This window comes from Micropterus salmoides, unplaced genomic scaffold (genome assembly GCF_014851395.1).
Source record: "Micropterus salmoides isolate LMB-PRFRI ecotype aquatic unplaced genomic scaffold, ASM1485139v1 Ms_hic_scaffold_12, whole genome shotgun sequence".
NCBI classification, from domain to species: Eukaryota; Metazoa; Chordata; class Actinopteri; order Centrarchiformes; family Centrarchidae; genus Micropterus; species Micropterus salmoides.
The window spans coordinates 27,777,555-27,798,903 of NW_024040263.1; positions in this window are offsets into that span (position 1 = coordinate 27,777,555).

Consider the following 21,349-nt stretch of genomic DNA (forward strand, 5'->3'; position numbering starts at 1 on the left):
CAGCTGATTCAGAATGCAGCAGCGCGTGTTCTGTCTAGAGTCAAGATTAGAGAGCATATTTCTCCAGTTCTAGCCTCCCTTCACTGGCTCCCTCTGAAATACAGAACAGATTTTAAAATTGTTCTACTTACCTACAAAGCCTTAAATGACCAGGCACCATTGTACCTCAAGGAGCTCCTGATACCTTACTGGCCCAATAGAGCACTGCGTTCTCAAAATGCAGGGCTGCTTGTGGTGCCTAATGTAACTAAGGTTAGAGTGGGACAAGGAGCATTTAGTTATCAAGCGCCTCTACTACGGAACCAAGTTCCAATTTGGGGGCAGGAATCAGATAACATTACCACTTTTAAGGCTAGACTTAAGACTTCTCTGTTTAATAAAGCTTTTAGTTAGGACAGGGTTGAGCAAACTATTGTTATTGCTAATTATTATTAAATGTTATCATTTTAATTAGTTGATTTTATTCTGATTGTATTTTATTATGTGTTTATTACATGCATTCTGTATTTTATGGTTAATTTGATTTAATTTCAATGCTTTTTGTAAAGTGTATTGGGACCATGTCTTTTGGTGATTTTGCCCTTTAAATAAAACCTGACTTTACTTGACTTGACTTATGCAGCGCTGGATGACAGTGAGTGATCACCAGCAGTAGGTGTAGGTCTCACTTTATGATAGTTTTATAATTATGTTATTATCATTGACCTTAATTGAACTAAGTATCATCATTGTCACTATGTCATGGCACACACTCTACCCAAGTGAAAAGTGAAAGGGCTCAGGTTAGGTGTGTGACGTAACACTTAGCCCACTAGACGTGACACTGCATAATATCAGGGTCATGAGAACAAGACCACAATATATTTACTTATTTATACTATTTAGAAAAAAATATTTATCAAGGAAAAATAGGAGTGTGGGGTCTGCGGGTTTGTCCCCCAAGAAGTTTTTGAGCATTAAAATCGTAATTTCTTGCATTCTGGAGACATTTCCTGGAGACAAAGTCTTCATTTATATTGAGGGAAACACGAAATTCTGGTGGCCAGTGACAAATCAGAATATAAAATTATAGAATATAATGCAGTAATCAGTAGCTTATTATTTTGTTTAGCTTAAGTGACTTTTTTTGGAAAATACAGATGTTTCTTCTATATTTAAATTGCATTGCAGGTTTATTGTACAAATAAAGCTTTCTCAAAGCATTTTCCATTGTTAATAAACATTTGTTGTTGCAAATTTTTTTAGAACATTTTTAACAAATGCTTTCAAAAACTGAAACAACATCTGCCGTTTCAAAATGTGGAGGGAACATGTCCCCAGCATCCCCAGTGTAAATGGCACCTATGACCCTATCTCCAGGGTGCGAATTATACAGTGACAACTTTTTTTCCAGGTCAAAAAGAACACCCAGTACAGTGCAGGCGCAGGCTTCAGTAAACTAAAATCTGACAATGCTTAGAATATCCGTGCTTATTTAACTAATGTGTGCAGTCTGTAGATGATGATAAATCAAATTCATTACACCAGTTAATGGGTGCCCCACAACAACTTTTGTGGTCAAGAGGTTACCAAGTATTCTAAAGCAAAACTGACAGAAAGTCAGACGATCATGACCGCTCAAAACAGACCCACACAATGTCGAACCAGAACCAAAGATGCGATCATAAAACACTCTGCATTATCATCACTAATTCCTAATTCTTATCATTTCAAGTTTGAAGTTTCAGCTTTTTTTTTAGCAAATAGCTCCTTTCATCTTGCTCATGTTGACTGTGAATGAAATGTAATCTGCGTTCCAACAAAGTAGTTGTCATACACTGTTGGGGAAATGTTGTGTCTTTGTAAATTATATTAAAAAGAATATTGTCTAGACCTGCTTGATAAAAAGTGCAATGAGATGACTTTTGTTATGAATTGGCGCTATATAAATAAAACTGAAAATAACAAACCTGGATTTTAACATTTACCTAGCCATTAAAAACGCCAGAATTGTAGAGTGAAACAAATATCATGCCTATATTAAAAAGACTCAAAAATACTTAAAATGAAATAGAAAAACTCTAGAAAACTCTATATTGATGTCAAAATGTGTATCTACAATGACTAATGCTCAATTTCACTGCTCATGCCTAAACACCAGTATTGGCTAACAATTACATAAAATATGAAATGACAGAGTGGTAATGAAATGACAGGTTAGCTAACAACACATAGCTTAAAGTAAAATAAATGCTAATTACGAAACTCTGAAAGTAGGAAAGTTAAGTGTATTAAAGAAGCTAGATAGTCAACTACTGACATTACATGCAGCCTCTCCATTAGCGTGAGATGCACTTGACCGGAGCAGCTGCTAGTGATGTGAGCAGTCAGACGTTCAACTAACGTTAAGGTTAGGAAATGGTATGGTCCTTTTTAGGTGTGTCAGAAATCCTATTTCAAGATTCTTGTAATATTTACAATTACAGGTAAGAAAGACCCCCCTTGAACTGTTGTTTTTGCCCCTTTTGGGGGGGTCCAAGCTTTAGTATGTGATGTCAGTTCCATCACTTCCCTGCTGAGAGCACTGACTGAGTGACATACTGAGCTCATACTGTCACATCCAGACAATAAAACTAACATGAAAGTATGTGGAGAAGCTCGCAGTGGAGCAGACATCTTCCACTGAGATCCCCTTAAAAAGGGCCCAAGAAGCATCCATGCCCCTGGTGGAGTGAGCGTGCATCCCACTGGGCATCTGTACACCTTTCTCTGTGTAACCACAGGAAATTGCCTACATAGACATTATTTGGACAGTGCTTTCGCATTAACAGGGTTGGCAAAGCAGACAAAGGATGGTCCACTGTCTGCATCTCCTGTGTGCAGTCAATGTACATGCGCAAAACGCGCTCTGGGAGAGAGAGAGCTTGAGACGTACGATGTGATGCAGTTGAAACATGACATGACAAAAAACAACAGTTGAAAATAGTTAGTCTCCAGGACGATAGCTGAGAGAATCCAGTTCCTGTCCAAAGAAGCAGACTGTCTGACTGGGGTGAGGGAGCTGTTTTGTAAATGTATTACCAAACCCAGAGACTCCAAGTAAGTCAACAACTTGGATGTGTAAACACTGGCTTGATGAGCAGAATCTGCCAGAATTAACAGATCGTCACTTGTCAAGGGTTCAAATACCTGATCTCTGAGCGCTGCCTCAAAGCACTTTGTGAAAGTGCGAGGAGCAAGAAATAGGCTAAAAGACAGAATCTTGGTATTTGTACGCTGTGCCTTTGTAGGCAAAACATAGAAACTGTCTGTGCTTCGGCAGTATGGCTATGTTAAAATAAGCATCCTTCAGGTCTACTGCATTACTTGCCGTATAAGGTCAGCATCCTGAACTTGAATTTTCTCAGGTATTTGTTCAACACTCTTAGATCCAGGGTGGGACCATGGCTTCCTTCCTTTTTTGGAATGAAAAATAGCGGTTCTAACTAGCAAACAATAAGGATGTTGTTTGCTTCTCTAGAGGAATGCCTCTGAATAACAGGGGGCTTTACGAATTACAGTCTGTTGGCACAGGTGACAGTTTCCATAATCCACTGCGAGCCCTGCGCATGCTTGCCAGGAGCCCTGTCTTCCTGCTAGCCTGTCCAGCACTACCAGTTGTGGTAGAACTTCGCCCTCTGCTGGGGAGCTGGGGCAACAGCCCGCATGTGTCTGAGAAGCTGTACATCCTCACTAATGTCCCCAATATGAACCCAGCCTTTTATTAGCACACAGGCACTCTGGACAATGTGTACACCACCAAATTTATAGCTTTGTTTAACTGCGCACAAGGGTAACATTGACCTTTTTTGGCACAAGTAACAGGAGACAAATTCTGACATGGTGAGTGTATGCTTAACCAAGGTTTTTTTAACATCAGAGCACACTGAAAATAAGGAATCTTTCGGTTAAGCCCTGTGGATCAAGAGTCCGTGATTCGCGGGTAGACAGCAAGCAACCCCTGCTTGTCTGCCTCCCTGCTGTACCGGGAGACTTAGGCAGAAAGCTGCCTCCTTCTTCTCACCGCCTGTGACACACGAGTGGCTGAGCTCCCCAGCACCTTGTTCGGGAAAGCTACACATATTCAATTCAATTCAATTTTATTTATATAGCGCCAAATCACAACAACAGTTATCTCACAGCACTTTTCATAAAAGAGCAGGTCTAGACGGTACTCTATGATGCTATTTACAGAAGCCCAACAGTTCCCACCAAGAGCAAGCACTAGGCGACAGAGGCAAGGAAAAACTTCCTTTTAAGAGGCAGAAACCTCGAGCAGAACCATGGCTCAGGGTGGGCGGCCATCTGCCTCGACCGGCTGGGGTGAAGGAGAGAGAGCGTGAGTGAGAGAGAGAGAGCGCAGGAGAGGAACAGAGAGAAAAAGAGAGGGATGGAAGGAGAGAGAGGGAGAGAGACAGGGGGAGAGAGAGGGAGTGAGAGAGAGAGAGGGCAAGAGAGGAACAGAGAGAAAAAGAGAGGGATGGAAGGAGAGAGAGGGGAGGGAGGCAGCCTACACAATATACACACAGAGGTACAGACAGTAAAGGTGATGTTGCTATAGACTAAATGAAAAATGGTACAGATATTTATAGTAGTGTTAATGATAACAATCGTAATGTTAATGATTATAATAACAATAATAATAATAGGACTAGTAACAATAGTCGTTGTAGCAGAGGGTGTCGAGCAGGAACACGGGGGCAGCAGGTGACCCGCAGCCACAGATCCAGACTCCACAGCTCCAGAGCCAGAAACACCTGCAGGAAGTGATAGGAGGAGAGAGGAGAGGGACGAGAAAGCACAAGACTACCGGAAAGGGGAGAAGTTGTGTTAGTAACATGCAATAATGGGATGAGGATGCATACAGAGGGAGAGAAAGTAGAGGAGAGAGGAGCTCAGTGCATCATAGGAAATCCCCCGGCAGTCTAGGCCTATAGCAGCATAACTAAGGGATGGTTCAAGACTCACCTGAGCCAGCCCTAACTATAGGCTGTATCAAAGAGGAAAGTCTTAAGCCTACTCTTAAATGTGGAGATGGTGTCTGCCTCCTGAACCCAAACTGGAACCTGGTTCCCCAGAAGAGGAGCTTGATAGCTGAACGCTCTAGCTTCTAGTCTACTTTGGGAGACTCAAGGAACCACAAGTAACCCTGCATTCTGGGAGCGCAGTGCTCTGGTGGGGTAGTAGTATCTCCAGTGGAGTCATCCGGTGACATGGCACACTGGAGTCCGGGCTAGCAAGTTCAGCCTTAGCATATAAAATGCCAATACAGCCCGGGCAAGCATTGTGAGTATTATTCTCGGAGAGGGAGAACCCACATGTCATTCCTGTATTTCACAAGTTAGCTGAGCTAAATAGGCAAATGTTAGCAGTGCTAACCGGTGTAGGAATGGGGAGGTTTTAGCTGGGTTATTCAAATATTTGTTAGCTGGTCTAAACAAATATATGTTAGCTGGTCTAAACGTTAGGTTTAGACCAGTTAAACAAGCACTGCGCAGCTGCCTTAGCATTGACGTCCTAGGTAGGGAGAAAGCTCACCTCCTATCAGAAGATTTAATCGTTAGCAAACCCTATGCGAGGTGAAGTGCATATAGATTGAGGAGAACAGACTGTGCAGGGTTTTATTATAGCCCAGGGGATGGTCTCATTGGCCTTGAAAGGTGTTTTGAAAAGTTTCTTCAGGTTGGTCTCGCGAGGACTCAACCCCTGTACTAATGTGTTCTACAGCGTGTACAGATCGAAAGGAAACAATTAACAGTCTGATGTGATGAACAATAAACCCACAATGAGTGAGACAGACAACCACTTAAATAGCCTACACTGGTGAGGTGAAGACAATGAGGCACAGGTGATACACATCAGACAATCAGTCAGCGCGTACACAGGAAGTATAACGAGGCAATGAGACTAGCGGCAGACAAAATACAATGTTAAACAGGAAACATGAAACACAAACACCAGCCATCCCAGCACCGTGACAGAATGTAGTGCATGTCACAAATACAAATGTTTCTGCTTCTGTTGTGAGCATGCTGGCTAATTCCTGTGGAATGTGATTTAAAAAAGAAGCTTCTGAATTTAAGTGTGGATTTCACCTTCCTTAAATCACATAGACTATGTAAATCTTTATGTTGGATGATTTTGATTTGGAACATTAATAGTTTTTACGGTCTGATAGCCATCCTCCTTTTTAAGACAGCAGCTAGACAAACATTAATGATACTTTGGAACAAGACTTGAGAGATAAGACTCTCTTTGTCTAATCTCACGGCCAGCCTCACTGTATATCGATCTATATCCTGTGAGTGTGTGTGTGTGTGTGTGTGTGTGTGTGTGTGTGTGTGTGTGTGAGTAATCATATGAATCACAACTCAGAGATATCTAACAAAAGTAGGTTACCCCAGGCATTAGTTATGGCGCGTTCCTCTTCGACATAGGTGCAGATTGACAGATTTTGTGTGTGTGTGTGTCTGCATGGTTGTGTGTGTATGCATGGATTCGTATATGTGTGTGCTCCTTCTGGCGCAGCAGCAGATTGCTGAGCAGACAAATGTGTCCATCAGCCAAAGACTCCAGGCCTTCAACTCTGACTAATCGACACAACAGAGAGAAGTGTGTGTACATGTATGTGTGTGTAGAGTGTGGGGAGGGGGGTGACGGGGGCACGAATTGAACGAAGAAACAAATTAGGATTCGTGGATACTGGAAAGGGGGTAGGTGAAGGAGTTCAGCAAGACAGGATGAGAGAAAGACGTGGAGACAACGAGAGAATATCCTGAGAGAATATCCTGATAGTCACGATAGCCCTGTGACCTGAGGACCATGCGTAATTATGGAAAGTGACGAAGACAAGATGGAGAGGAAGTAAAGAAGGAAATGACCAAGTAGAGAGAGATTAAAAAAAGGGAATGACAGGTGGGGGTTAAGCAAGAGAGCAGGAAATAAACGCTGGAAGCACAGGCAGACCAAACTGACCCTAGAGGCCCTATACTCTGACTAATAAACAAGGAGAGGGGAGAATAAGGTAGGTGGGGGCAAATTGAATAGAATAGAAAGAGAGGCATAAAAAAGCAAGACAAAAAGGTTAAAAAATGTTTTTAAAGACTTAAAGCCTTCACCTTTGTTTGATCAGAAGACCAATTGAACAAAGCATCTCAACAAAAGGTTCAGTGTGTAATTTTTCTGAGGATCTAGTGACAGAAATACAATATAATATCCATAACTATGTTTTCAGTGATGTATAAAGACCTTACATAATTAACCATATATATATAATATGTACGTATAAACACCTTAGAATAAGCCATTTCTATCTACATAACCGCGGGTTGTGCTGTCATGTTTCTGCCCAAAATGGACAAACAGCGCTACATAGCGTGTTTCGTCACTATGTTCTTCTTGTAGAATTCTGGCAGTGTAGACGCTCATCACTACGTTGAATATGTACATTCAAAGAAGAAGAAGAAGTAATAATATACAGCAGGGGTCTGCAAGTAGGTTTAAGCAATTTTTTTAATGCATTAGAAGGTGTGTGAGAGTATAAAGCATAATATTTGGAGTGTGAGTTATGGTGTTCAGTTAGCTCAGTTGATAAAGTGCATAACTCTCACCTGGAAGATTGTTTGTTAGATCCTGCGTTTGAACAAACTTTTTATTGGAACAAATTGATTATGCAACGACAATAAATCATGTGCTGCCTTGTGTGTGTTTCGGTGTTTGATCTGCATCCATTAACCTACTGACGCTTTTTCATTTCCCCAGTATCTCCAGGCAGAGGAGATTTAGGGGAAACACGTTTTCTGATGGCTCTTTCAGAGGTGTGTCAAGCAGGCTCTTTTTAATTTTTTTAAGTTAAAGCTCTCCGCTCAAAATAAAGCAAAACTATTAAAGGAGGAAGTGATTATGTGAATAACTGTTGCTGTCATGACTGAGATCTATTTCAGCACTGCTATCAAAGTATTTATTTATTTATATTTTTTGCCGCTATCAAAGCACCATAATCTGGCTGCAGGCCACATATTATTGCGCGGGTCTGTAATAAGAATAAATGTGTTTCCCTTGTCAATGTTTGCATAAACTTTATCTAATATGTGGTTTATAATGGACTGTGGTGCAGAAACAGTGACCGTGTTACACACTTTTGGCTTACATTTTCCACGTTATCTGTCAGTGGACAAGTCAAATAACATATGGTTTTACCAAATAATTAAGTCAATATAATTTGTTAATATATCTACCTAAAGAAACCTTATTTCTTAACTGGCTACTCTGCTGTCTCAGAAGACAACACCTTTTGTCCTGTGTCAGCCACTGTAGCTGTCCTTTGCTCTTTGAAAGGTTAGGGGGTGGTGGTAGACTGGACAGTTGATTGCAATTCGCCACCCTCCCCACTAGATGCCACTAAATCTTATACACTGAACCTTTAAAGCTGCACTAATCAATGTTGTTATATTAGGTGGTATTATGCTTTTTGGCTTTTTCCCTCTCCTTTACTGAGTAATATATTTTTTTGTGCATGTAATAGGTTTGCAAAGTGAAAAAGCCCAAAGTCCACCCCAAAGGTAGCTCCCATCTCCCACAGAAAACACAGCTCTGAACTGCCTGAAAACAGCTTGTTTGTAGTCTAGCCCTTTCCATTTCGGCTGGACTACAAACAAAGCAAAATGCGTGTCATATAACGTATCACCCGATAGCTAAAACGAAGCCTTCAACACAAAGGTTGAAAAGAGGAGCTGCAGTAATGTGCAGTATGAAAAAAATGTGGTGTTTCTTGAAAATTAAACCATGTAAACCTGTTCTTGTACAACCCCTAAATAGGATTTTGAACCTGAAAATGAGCATAATATCACCTCTTTAAAGATGGATCAAATGACTGTGTAACATCATAGAGTTCGCTCATGGTGACAAACCCACAGTCTCTGCAGACTCTGCAGTTCCACTCTGACTTTATGGAGCTTTTTTGCCTCTGTTTGCTCATTGTTTTGGTTTTCTCGACTGCAACTCTGCTCTCATCAACATCATTTTCAGCAGCCGCAGGAAGTTGCTTCCATAGAAAAGATTCTGAATTCTTCATCTTCTTCTTCAGGGCTTGATCAATTTTCTGTTCTGATCTGGGCAACTTACTGAGTAGACACCAGTCAGAGGCAGCATTTTGTCATGATATCATGACATAGACTTGTCACCAAGTATATTGCAGTATTTTTAAACTATAAAACACAGAACACTATATGTGAAGCCATTTTCATCACCTGCATCATATACAAAATCCTGTTTTGCGTGAGCTGAAGAACATGGGGTACAACGAGACAACAACAACACAAATGCCCCAGTGTCCAGACTGGTGCATGAGACGAGAACCTCTTGGCAGTAGCCAAGTATGACTTTTTCTTCTTTGCCACATTCAATACAGAAACAAAGCCGTTAATATTCAACTAAACAACAAAAATGCATGTTCAGGGTTGCTGGTTAGCTCACTACTACTCATGTACTAAGGCTGAGTCCTTGCCAGGTATGAATTTGATCTGCGGCCTCTTGCTGCATATCATCCCACTGCATTTCCTGGCCTCCTTCGACTGAACTAAACTCTGATTAAAGGCAAAAAGAAAGCATGTTCAGTCAGACAGATTGGGCCCAAAGTAGGCCCCTTTGTAACTAGAGTTAACCGTGGGCCCAGGGCACCCTCTGCTCACTCCGCTACAGGCTTTGCTGTGTATATTTTCCTTGACAAATTCATTTGACAACACGGGTTTCCTCATCACAAATAAGTCTGGCTTGCTTTCCATTTTTAATTAATGCAGAGTAGAAAAGCAAGAAACATGAAAATGGTTTAGATTGTAATCAAGATTTGATTAATCTGAGCAGAAAAGGCATTACCATGGCATCTTTATTAAAATCCTGCTGGACTAAGAGAAAACACTTAGTGTAATGTTTCTTGCAGCATTGTTAAGTCCAAAGCTCGAATAAAGGAATTTTAAGAAATACAGAAAACTTAAAATTAAAAGTTTTATGCAAACATGCATAATATGAATTTATACTGAGTAAAAGAATGTAGCCACAAAGGACTAAGAGAAGATATGGAGATGGATAAAATTAAGATGAAAAGTGCAGACAGAGAGGAGACATGAGAGGAGGTGGAGTGGGCGTCAGAAGAGAAGCCGACGGCCTTGCGGAGAGAGGAATATTGAACACTGGCGAGAGGCGGGACCGTATCACTTAAAGTGGTTCGCAAATTGGACAGACATGGACTCGGTAACTGTCTGAGAAAGTGAGGAACAAGAGAGAATGAGGACAAAGGGCGTTGGCTCTGTAATGTGTACTGGAGTGTAAAGGTATCTGTCGCTTGGAGCACAGCTTCAGACAGTAACATGCAGAATGAACACACTCATTAAAAAGCCGGAAGCAAGGAAGAAAAAATAATGGAGCATGTGGAAAGGAATCAAATCAGAGCCCAGATTTAAATGAAGTGCTAGTGCATTCATCTCTTTCTTCCTTCTATGACTGTGTAACTTTTCATCTGCCTGCCTGTCTATCTACGGAAACTGACTTCATGGTAGAATTAACTGCTTGTGCCTTTTTGCTGCTGAATGCAGTTTAGTTTTTAATAGTGCTGGGGGTCATAAAGTCCAGTAATGGATTGTATAATAACGTTATGGGTATATCCCATAATATGGTAATCAAAATGTGATCTGTATATACAAGATCCTCATGGTTACATGTTATAAAGTCATAATGGTGACCACTGACCTTAGTGAGGAAGTCAATATATTATAAAATAGCACAGTTATCACAACTGCATGTTATATGGTGAAGAAAATTTAATTGTGAGTGATTTTGAATATGAATGGGGGTTTTGATTATTTGGGGAATACTTGCAGAAAGAGGAGAGGAAGGCAATGAGTAAGAGAGAGGAAGAAAGAGAGACAGAGAGATGGGACTTGGATTGTTTTTTCTTTTGTTGTACATTGTTGATTCAGCAAAGCTACATTTTCGTATGTAGTTTGTTAAATGCTTCATTGAAGCATGAACACACGTGTTTATGTGTGTCAGATGAATCCTCACTGCTTTTAGTACACCCCCATGTGTACTCACAAATGCATGCATGCGTGACAAAAATGCAGCCTAAGCTGCAGAGTTCAAAGACTGAGCTCCACTGAGGCTGTTCTGACACAAATACACATACATATGCACAGGTGCCAACACTCACACAGACACACACACACCCCCACACACACATATATAGTCACAGAGAATATATTTACTCAGTGGTCCTGAATCAGCAAGAAGGAAATTACAGACATTCCCACTGAGGTTAAATGTTCTATTTACTGTGGTATATCTTAAGACACAAGCATACACATTCATGCATAGGAAAATAAACACAGACACACTTTTGAGGGCCCGGAATATAACTGTTCATTCCTTTGAGGCTCTCCATCTCAACCACAAACCCTAAAATCAGCTATGACGGGTCACTGTGAGGACTGGCCAAAACAAAGTCCTCACAGTCCAAAAACCCTCACAAGAACAAAGGGATGTCGAGAGATGATCCTCATAGTTCGACCAAACGTCAAACGCATACACACACAAACAAATACACACACCCACATCACATTTCTGGTGGTACAATGCTTTAATTTACCAACATCTCAACCTGTTCTCACTTCCAAGTCATCACATATGGACTCATAATCACAGCCTCTTGGCATCCATTTTTAACACATATTCCAGTGCAGTTCATTGCTGAATGTTAAAAGTAGGCGTAGTATAACAGAAAAGTCCAAGTAAGGCGATAGTTGAGTTGGACGACTGGTGTTTGTTTCCTGTCAACATTGATTCTTTTTAGTTCCATAAGTAATGTAACTTACAAAATAATGTAACATACTTAACGCAAACCATGATCTTTTTCTTAACCTAACTAAATTACAACTTTTCGAAATGTTAACCACATACCGATAAACAAAGTCTTTCGAGATGTTTCAGATTTATTATTGCTAACTTGACAGTGGAGCCCTACACGTACAAAAACAACACTAAAGGGGTACCTAAGGCGTTAAAAAGCAATGCCAAGGGGACTTGACCAAGTGTGCATATGTGACCAGTTAGGAGTGAGAATGTGTTAAATTATATATAAATTCCTTATAGTTACATTAAAACAGTTACATTTTAGAGTCATCTGATAAACACAAAGTCAAATTTCTGCAATGCATAATAAATGCAGAGATGATACAGGTCAACAGATCCAAAAGGGGTGCAACAGGTGAGCAGGTCAAGAACAGCCAACAAATAAAGCAGGCACAAATGAGGTTCAGGTTTGGGTTCAGATGGCTGGAAGGCAAACGCATAAGCAACACTGACAATGAATGGAAATAGGCCGATTATATACTGCAGGGCTGATGAGGGAAAGTGGAAACAGGTGAGCAGGTGGATATTGGAGTCAGATGGCTGGGACACAGAATGTGGCTGGAGGGAGGGACAGAGACGCAGAATGGGACAGTAGTGGAGGAAAAAGTACAATATTAAAAGTAAATTAAAGTATAAAGTTGCAGAAAATGGAAATACTCAATCTTATAGGCTACTAAAGTACAGTATGTCACACTGTGGGCGTGCCTGCTCTGTTTAGTTAGTTCTTAGTCAGTTTGGTTATTTTTTTAATAATAATAAATCCCTGGAGTGAATCTCGGCTCTAGTGTCTTGCGTTTGGGCTCTCACTCCTGCTACTCACTCATCCTGAAAACCCTGATACAGTAGTGGAGTAAATGTTACTTTCCACCACTGTAAAGTTTCCTGACACTAGATTTACGTTATAAATGTTTACCTTTTTTAATAAAAGCAAATCAGACTTCCCTTCCCTTTTAGAGTAGAAATTATTCAAACCCTCTTTGGTGAAACTGTCCATGTGGCAGAACTGGCAGAAGTATTAATGTTGAATTAATGTCATTAAATGAGACATGCCTTTGTGTAGGACTTTTTAAATATTTCTATACTGATAGACAGAATTTATTTTCTTTCTCTTCTTTTTAAAAATGTTTTCACTGCATTCATTATTTACTTTTAATCTGTTTGTGTTTATGCTTTATGTTATGTTTTAGGATTTAAATACCATGGCAATCAATGAAATACCTTCTGGAGAATTCCTCATGGTGGTAGAGCAATAACACATCAATAGTGTAGCAGAACCCCAAAATTGGATATCAATTACAGGATTATGATATGTAATTCTAGCTGTGGAGAAATTCAATTGTTACTATTCTCAGCATATTGAGAGGATTCGTCCATGTTTCCTTTGCTTGTTTCTTTCTCCAGTACAACTAATTATTTGCTGTATTATCCTTCAGGAAGTGTGAACTAGGGAGGTGCGGGAAAGGGTGCTTGGGAGCTGGTGGAATAAAAAAATAAAATAAAAATACAATCCAGCATGTTAAGGACTGATCCATATAGCTGGATTCACTGTCACAGCATTCCCAATTGAAGGAGAACTTGCATGAACATGGCAGGGAAGCGGATCTGACACTCTAAAATCGGCTCAGGGATGCTCTTAGTGAATTTTCGCACATTAATGCTTTTAGAGCATCCACAAACATATGCGCACGCACAATACACAAACATCCACGCAAACACACGCATACTCTCCAGCACCTCATCCCTTGCTAATTCCGCTCTTCTCCTCCCTCTTTCGTCTCTTCTCCTCCCTCATCCTCCCTTCGCGGGCTGCCAAGCTAAGCCCAGAGCAGTTAAATAATCACTAAGGCTTCCAGCTGGCAGAATATGCTGCAGTTTTTCTGAGAGGAGGGAATATAGCAGGGATGGCAGGACACAACAGCAGCATGCCAATATGTATTGATATTGTGCTGACAAAATGTGTTTGTGCATGTTTGTCTGTGAGTGCACTCGGGGAAAGTGGAGTGGAGAATTGTTAGTATGACATAATTCATTTGAAGAGGCCTATTTTTATTGGCAGGGCGTTTAGATGAAGTTTTCAAGACTTCCTTGCACTGTGAAAGAGGACAACAGGACAATCGGACTCCATGGACCTATAGTAACGGGCAAAAAAGGAAAACAATCCTAAAAATGCTCTTCTACTTCAATCAGTTGTGTGTTTAAGTTTGAAATGAGATTTTCCTATGCATGTTTGTTTACAAGGGCTTTTTGTCCCAGCGTGTCTTCAGGAAGGGAATAAAAGAAAATACAGAACTTGAACTCATATCTTCAGTCTGATGTAATAATTTGCAATTGTTTCATTGCGTTCCCACATTCCCTAACATCGGGTCAATTTTTCCCCCCTTTGGTTTATCTTCATCAGGTCAGTCTGCAATGCGGCAAACTACAATTGTGATCCAAAATGCTGATTATCAGTATAGCATGACCTGCTAAAATAACAATTTAGTTCAAAGAACTGTATGCCTTCCAATTTCATAATTTTGGCTGGAAAGCTGGACTGGTAAGTTATTTTCTACAACAGTAAACCGGCTTTTGGAGCCCTATACCAACAGTATCTGCCACTGAAAGCTACTAAAGCAAGAAAAGCTTAAAGCCAGGCTGTTGAGTTTGGACACAGACAAATACAGCAGTCGATGCACACAGGTACGCGCGCGCACACACACACACACACACACACACACACAAATATGATATTTCAGCATTCCTCCCAGCTCAACATGGTTGCAGGTACCTAAATACAATACTGGCCCTTGGGTCATATCTGTAAATACGAGCACATCAAAGGAATTCATCCTACCAGACACATCAGTATGGCCACTGGGTTCCCTGACCCTCTCTCTCTCTCTCTCACACACACACACACACACACACACACACACACACACACACACACACACACACCTTGAGCTTTCAGCTATATATTTTTATGTTGAGCATCAGTTGTTTTGTTCTAGGTAATGTGTCAGTTACTTATGTGTCTTGAAATAGCCCGAAATACCCAAAGGCCTAGCAGAGTCTTTTAAAGTGTTGCTCCTTGCTGCAGCGCTGATTTATGCTACTTACTTAGTAAAGACAGGAGGTGGTAAGTAAATCAATCATACAATCAGTCAGCCATTTAGAGTGTCAGTCGGTCTGTCAGTCAATCATTCCATCTGTCATATATTACTTCTCTCTCTCTCTCTCTGTGCATCTCTCTCTCCATAATTCTGTCTTTCTTCCTTCCCCATACACATACTCACACCCACCCACCCACCCATACACGCACACACACAAAGCAGCGGGGATTTTTGATAGCAGCTATTTTTAGCTGGATGTATCTCGTGGGTTTGGTAATTTTCTCTCCTCAGTAACAGTCACCACGCAGAGACTGTTGTTATGAGGAGCAGTCCAAAGCGGCCAATCATCTGCCTCCCTGCCTGATGGATGGGCAGACAAGGCACTTGGCATGTTGGCATGAGAGACAGAGAGAGAGGAGAAGTGGCCGAGGGATTGAGGCAGGTGACAAAAACAAGGACTGCGGTTTGTTTGCCCATTAGAACACCTGTGCACATTATCTACCCAGATGCACATCATGAATGTGTGAAAAGTAGAGTGAATATATCGAGAATGGATATGGCTTAATGTCCATACAAACACATAATAGGCATGTAGGAGAGCATCTGCGGGTGATTCATAAATTATATCTTAGATTTCACAGTATTGAAACAGACTAATGAAATGATTTCAAAGCCCTGTTTGCAATTTCACACTTCTAGAACCATGTTTGATCTTGATATTGGTTAGTAATAAAGAAGACCACATTTGTACAGCAGCTTTCTTTGCTATGCAGAAATAGTAATAGTTGAAATATGCTGCAAAATGCAAGGGACAAAACAAAACAGTCAGCTATAATCCGAGCAAAATACCTGTGCTGCTGACTGCATTAATGTTTAAAGCTGACTTGGCAAAATTCAGAAACTATATTGGAATGCCAGCAAACAAATGAGCAATATTAATAAAATAGCAAAAAAAAACACCTTATCAGCTACACTCAGGTTTTTACAAAAACATTTAAATCCTGTCTTTGAAGAACATAATGCTAGCACAGTTTCTGTAAAAAGGTTCAGGCAAAATAAAAACCATGACAATGACTTTGTCCTTTCTTACTGGAATTCATATATGCGGAGTACACTAGTATTTGTGGTAGGAGGTCTGACTTTTTATCTGTTTATCTGTAATCTCATTTCCCACCCGAAATGTAAGGCATGTCGGATCACATGTGGACACACGTGTTTCAGGGAGTTCAGAGTGTCCCACTGAATCAAAGGAACCAAAGACATCAGGGCACATGGTCAGTCAGACCCAGAGAATACACAAGATAACTGCAACTACTGAAACTGTACAGTGACACAACATAGTACAACAGGATGTGTGATTTGGATATAGATCTAGATTATGAAATATATCTGGAAACTAGAGCTTGAGCTTTGGCAGAGTATTCATTTATTAATGTTTAAACATAGACCTACTGTACTGCCCTGGGGGGGAGAGAGAGAGAGAGAGAGAGAGAGAGAGAGAGAGAGAGAGAGAGAGAGAGAGATTGTTGGTGTTCATGTCTGCTGTCTGCTTGTGAAACACTACATATGATCCTGGCTATTCAAATGAATGCAAAAAACAGGAATGTTAAGCAGCATTTGGTATGACATCTGAGTATCTCTCAGCACCCCAAACTCGCTCCAGACTGACTTCCTGCATCCCCGCACCTGTGCTTAATCAAGTACACTCCAATGTTTGGCTTTTACAGCATTACTTACTCTGGTGGCTCATGTTAGCTAACTTTAAAGAATAATTTAAAATTTATACAATTTTTTGAGGTAATAAATGTAATGTACAGTCACTTTATAACATTATCTATTGATCCTGGCCTTCTAAGTTGTCAAACAAAAGCAAAAAAAATTACAGCACCTGGCTTCTGTGCTTGAAGAGAGAAGCCTGAATAGGGCCAAAGTCAGTTTTTGACTGCATTCAGAATCTCTTAGAGTAGTGTTATGTTAACCTTAATTGGCTTATGTGATGATATGTTAAGCTTGAGAGTGTTAATTGGCCTGGCAAGGTTGAGTCATTTTGATTTAGTGACCCCTAGCCATCACAATTTGGATGTAATGTTAGATGTTACCATTATTTCCATGAAGTCTATCTTTAGCCCGTTGAAATTAGACTTGGATAACTTGGTTACTGATGTTTGGGATCTGGAACTACCCATTTAACGTTACTAATGTTACCATTTTGCCAATGATTACAACATAAGTTAAGCTCCTCAGCCTCCTAAGGTTAGCCCCTGATGGTTTCATTACTTTTATGCTAAGATAATAAAGGCTAATACAGTCAACACCACAACATTAATTAAACAATTTGCTTTTGGATTATGGACCACACACACACACACACACACACACACACACACACACACACACACACAGAGCTGTGTTATGGATCAGAACAGCATTACATGTCCTTGCTGCATTTTCTATCCTCTGGATGCTCAAATGGATTTGTAGAGTCGGGTAAGGTAAACTTTTGATAGACAGATGGAGCTGCAGGTGGAGGGGGAGTGTAAAGCAAAAGGAGAAAAGAGAATCAGAAAAGTGGAAGGAAAGCCGGTGATTTGGGAGGAAAACAAATATTTGAAGGTTGTTGTTCTGTTGAGCTCTCTGCTGTTGTGACAATAGGAGAGGTGGGTGAAAGGCAAGATCAGGGGTCAGGGCATGCAGAAGAAAACGAATGATGAGTCCAAACAACCCAGAATGGAGGAGAAAGCCATTATAGAACTCATGCTGTTCACTGTCTTCTTCCTCACAAGTTCTCCTCCCCCCGTTGCACACATACACATCCAAGCTACACTTTAAAACATAAATGAGTGAGACAGCATTGTAAGTGTTGCACGGGAGGCATTTCTTTTTTTGTGATGCCAAGGTGATTGGGTAGTCAGTTTTCTCTATAACTGTGTTAATTTGTTCATTCTGTCATTTTCTTTACCTATATTTAGTGGCATGTGAGGAGCTGCAGCCTATTCCAGTTTAGACATCCTTGTGATGTTGCTCTGGCTCTGTCTGGTGTAGCCTGGTTGTTGTTTGTCTCTGTCCTCCTAATAGGCTCCCGGTGTGTTAGTCATCAGATGGAGGTCGGAGCCCCTGAGGCTAGTTCTCCGCAGCTATGGGTTCCTGGCCTGAGATATTAAGACTGGAAGCTGCTTTCCCTCACGTACCATGCAACAGCGTTTGTTTTGCTTAAAGTAGACCTTAACAGTACCCTTAGATCATACTTCTTACCCTTCTGTACACACATACGGTACATGCTGTAGCAGCTATACTGACTTCATCATCTGATTGTTTGTTGTTTTGTTTTCACAAGAGAGCCTACCGCCATGTTGCTCTATGAGGTTGTATTTAGGCACAGTGGTGCTTTCAGCTAACATCAACATCCTAATGTTCTCACAATTATAATGCTACTGATGTTTAGCGGGCATAATGTTTGTCATTTTCACTGTCTCAGTTTATCGTGTTAGTGTGCTATTTTTTATTTAGCACTAAATGCAAAGAACAGCTGAGGCTTAAGGGAATGTCATGTGTTTTGCAGGTATTTGGTCATCCACCAGTACTGGACAAATTGAAATATATTGAAAGTCATCATCTTCTCTAGGGACCTTGAATGTTTGTGGTAAACATTATAATCCATCCAACCGCATTAAGATTTCACTCAAAAAACAAAAAATGTCAACCTCATAGTGGCGCTAGAGGGAAAATCGGAGATCAAAATCCTGAAGATCCTGACCCTGTACAAAATTCCATTTCAACAGAGTGGCACACTGAACTTAATTGGTACATCCTTAAATATAAATAATAAATGGGTGGCGTAGTGAATGCTTATCTATATCATTGGCTCACATGTCGACATCTTAATTAAGAGATCCCTTCCTAATGTGCTTCCATTGGGAGAGATGGAGGACAAAATTTATTGTTACCATTCTTGAACCAATCTTTTAATGTTGTGACACAGCAACTATGGTAGCTTTCTTAATTTTGGATTCATGTTTCCCTCAATAATGAGCACTGTCACGTCTTTGCTTCACGGTCAGTGGTGTAAAGTTGTGTGTCAGAGTTGAACTCCACAAAAATGCCCCACACAAGATTACTCGCCACAAGCAAATCCATTGATCACTGCAATTTCATTGGAATAAGTGATTTTGGTCCAAAATGTCCCCTTTATAAATGATGGTGTGGGCAGGCCCTAACAGAGATGTGCAGACAATCAGATTCTGTAAATGTATCTGCCACTTTATTGGGCTGTAGAATTGCAGGAAAAAAAACATTTATATATCTTTCTCTGGCTCACCTCTTCACCAAATAAGAGAAAATGAATGTGAATCCTGAAGGAGAATAGCTGTGTTAAAGGTGCTATTGGTATGCTCCAGGGCAGTTTGGTCTGTGCTAGTGAGGATTTCTAGATGTACCAATCCATAACGAGCGATGCCTTAAAAATGGCAGTGACAGTGTCAGAAGCAAAGTCATCTCTTTACAATATTTTGTAAGTCACTGGATGAATGCATTACATGGGCTGAAATAATACATTTTTCACACATGGAACAAAAAAGATAATAGTGTGAACGGGCAGACCACACACTGCTTTATACAAATAATGGTTGTAGCACAGTAGTTTTCCTGAATATAGTCAGCCATTCAACCAATTTTGGGTCAATTACAATGTTCATCGAAGCAACATAGTGTAGCAGGAAATTTGCAGCTGAAGAAAGGTAAAGCCATGAATTGCAGACATAATTGGGATGGCTAAAGAATGTGATGGGGATAGTTCTGGTTAAAACCCAGTTGTTTCATTGTAATATAAAGCTAATTTGGAAGTAATAGCTTAGATTACTTCCAAATAAATAAATCCACAACGTGTCTGTACTTGTCATGAACTGTAATTTGGAATGACAGCTTAGTATTGATTCTCTGGTTTGCACTTTTAAGAGAAAATTGTTTATGTCAACATACACCAGTTGAACTATGCTACATCACAGGAATGACACTCTTTTCTGATATGAAAGCTTGTTATCACCAATGTCAGAGCAATTTATTTCAGGAACACAGGAAATATGAGAAATATTAAAATGTCCAGATACTAATAATACATAATAACAACAATAAACATGTTTGTAATATTTGGTAACAATACTTAACTGTTTAATATACCTTATCATACAGCTTTACCCAAAATATGACATGTTATCAAATTTAATCAAAGCGCTAGCATTTTTTCTACCATTAATTATTAACTAACACTCAAAAAGTAGTAGGGGGTCACCAGGCTGCAACATTTTCTCCAGTAGATGAGCTTGCAATATTTCAGAAAATCACTGACACTCTTTCAATAATTCATTCAAATATCATGCTAAATTTTTCCGTAAATTAATCAATAAATACATTCAGTATTCTTGAAACCTCAAGGGTTAGGGATCTAATTGTAATGTTTCCACCAATTAACAGACAAACTCATATCCAGCGCTGCTTGGGATGTATGTTTAGCTTGCTGACATTATCAAGCTCCTTTGAAGTGAGAATATCAAGAAACAAAGCTTCTTGTAGACAGTTGCCAGTGAACAGCAGGAAATCCTTTGATACGTGCAGTGAGAGTCTCTTTGAGTTTAACTCTCTCTCTGAGTTGAAACTCTTTGAGTGCACATAAACTCCACTTTCAGTTCTCCACAGCACATAAAAAGTAGGAAGGAATACAAGACGAAGCAAGTGTAGTTCCGCCGAAGCAAGTAAGAAGCCTATTCGCTTTTTGTTGAGACAAACTTCTCCGTGAGCAAAGAGACGTTTTCAGGGTTGGCTGAGCAGCTGAAACTGCACCCAGTAAGCTACAGGCAACAAAGACTTAATCTGCCTATGCAGTCTACAGCCGATGTAAACCTTTCTGGAACTGCCCTCGTCAGGAGGGGGTGCAATTAGCCAGTGTCTCGCACTATGTACAGCTGGTAAATGATGGGCTGGGCTGGGCCGCCAGTTCATCTATGTGTCAGTAGGATGTGGTCTGCCTTGCCTTGTCTCATCCCCCTAGAACTCACAGCAGTTGAGAAGGTTCTGCTTCTCTTTGAATCTCAACAAGGGAACATGCTGAGGTTTGTCAGGTTATGCACATCAGTAGGACAATGTCAGATTTTTTAGCACTCCTAGCACTGGTTTAAAAAAACACAGCCACCTCATTCATTCACATGAATGAATGAGGCCACTCTGTTGATGCAGTGACAGTGGTTTGGTTGGCAGATGGCTAAGATGTTTGGGTGTAGGTAGAACACACAACATGCATGGTTCTTGGATTAATGACATTGATCCCCTGGGAATGGATACATTTACTA